Below are 1,291 nucleotides of genomic sequence, written 5' to 3'. Positions count from 1 at the left end.
ATCCTGATATTCATTCATTAATATATACTTACAAGAATATCTGTGCTATTGCAAAATAATAATATTATTAGTAACATATGCGTATAATTACACAAACTAAAAAGAATAATTAAAAATATTAGTAATATATGCTTATAGGATTGATTGTGCTACTACAAAATAATAATAATAATAATATTTGTTATTAGTAATATATACATATAAAAATACCGGTACTACTGCAAAATAATTATAATAAAATATTAATGACAGTAATAATAATATTTGTTATTATTAGTAAATATATATATATATATACACACACACACACACACACACACACACACACACACACACACACACACACACACACACAATTATATAAATAATAATAATTTAAATATTAGTAATATATGCTTATAAGGATACTTAAAAAAAATAAAGTTAATATTAAAAAATATTAGTAGTATATACCTAATATAAAATAAGAATAAAATGATAAATAATAATAGTTATTATTTTTATTAGTAGTAACATATAAGCAAATATACCAAATAATAATAATTTAAAATATTAGTAAATATGCTTATAAAATTACTACGAATTAATAAAAATTTGAAATGTATACATATATGATTACTTGTACTAATAAAACATAAAAAAAATATTAATAATACAGATTAGTAACATAAGATTATTTGTACAACTGTAATATAATAATAATAACAACAATAATAATAATAATAATAATAATAATAATAATAATAACAATAATAATAATAATAATAATAACAACAATAATAATAATAATAATAATAATAATAACAATAATAATAATAATAATAATAATAAATGGCGGTAGAATATAGGAATATCAGTTTATTTACGCTTATGGATAGAATAGGGTATATGTTATATTTCTGTATTTGGAATATGTAGACGTAGCGAGGTTGTTTTCTGTTCTGTATACCTTTCCCTGTTGCAAAAAAACAATAAAAATATTGATAAGTAAAAAAATAAATAATAATAAATGGTGGTAACATATAAGAATACCTGTACTATTGCAAAATAATATTATTAAAAACAAAATAATAATAATAAATATTGGTGACATAAAACATAATAGTCATAGAGGTGATGATGAGCGGTGTGTCCTCCCACGTGCCGCACGGTACCAGATGCTGCGATCGCATTATCATTAGACCCGCCCCCCCTCCCGGCACATAACGGGTTACCGCACACTGACAGACCGCCGCTGCCTGGGGACTCTCCGGGTGACGTCACGGCACATGGCCGCCTTCGATTGGCCGAG

The sequence above is a fragment of the Rana temporaria genome, chromosome 7, assembly GCF_905171775.1.
Source record: "Rana temporaria chromosome 7, aRanTem1.1, whole genome shotgun sequence".
Classification (NCBI taxonomy): Eukaryota; Metazoa; Chordata; class Amphibia; order Anura; family Ranidae; genus Rana; species Rana temporaria.
The sequence above is the reverse complement of the archived record's forward strand: the minus strand, read 5'-3'. Positions refer to the sequence as shown.